Here is a 1,028-nt window from a genome sequence, read left to right as displayed (position 1 = left end):
CGTGTGCTCTTCCGATCTAGCATCATACATCGATACTTCCAAGTGGTATAACGGAGCAGATGCGAGCCTCGTAATCCTGCAATCCAGGTTCAAAACCCACCATTATAACTTGAGATAAAATTATAATAAAAATGTATTTAAAAATTACGAATGGTTGATAAAAGTTATTTGAAGTTCCTAAATACTTATTAAAAAATGATAATAAAAAAAAAAATTTTTTTATTAGCCAGTTACTGCCGAATTTCTGGTTTATTTTTTACTTGAGTAATATTTGACCTATGATCCGTGTAATCAATGTAATATTTCCCCTGTAATATTTTCCTATAGTTATTTGGATTACACGGATTACAATCCCTAGCCAGTGCGTCTTTTTTATAAGGAATACGTCTATTAGAAATCTTGTAGACACATCTACTGAACCTGTCTATTAAACGTTTAAAAGATAACATTTAGACGTCTAGCTAGATGCGTCTATAAACATATTTTAGACGGTCTGGGCCACTCGCGCACATCCGACGTTCGATAGAGTTCCGCGTTTCGTGAGGGTATGCCTATATTGGCGCGTTTGTCACCCGACGTAAACTCGCCGTTGAACGCGGTGTTTACCTTCACGCTACCGTGGGTGCTTTCCAATTGTAAAATCACTAGACACTTTTGTGCACACAGCGACACAAATTGTGTTCCAATTGCCGTAATCATCGACACAACCCAACACATTCATACTTAGCTCAAGGCTACTAGTCGGCTGTATAAGCTTGTGTTTTCTAGTGATATTAATAATTTATGATGGCGGATATAAATAAGGTTGGAGAACATGAAGTGATTGTTTTTGTTTATTAGTTTTAGTTAATACAGGTTAAAAAACTTAGGATATAATAAGCAACAAAAATATTAATTCTCGTTAATGTAATTTATTTAAAAATTATTTGATATTACATAATAATGAATTTTTGTTATAGATCTTGGTATTATATTTTTTCTTTCGAATATATTTTTCGATTATTTATTTATAATAAATGTAGTTTGTA

Source organism: Wasmannia auropunctata, unplaced genomic scaffold (genome assembly GCF_000956235.1).
Source record: "Wasmannia auropunctata unplaced genomic scaffold, wasmannia.A_1.0 LD336106.1, whole genome shotgun sequence".
In the NCBI taxonomy this organism is placed as follows: domain Eukaryota; kingdom Metazoa; phylum Arthropoda; class Insecta; order Hymenoptera; family Formicidae; genus Wasmannia; species Wasmannia auropunctata.
This window is presented reverse-complemented; position numbering follows the sequence as displayed.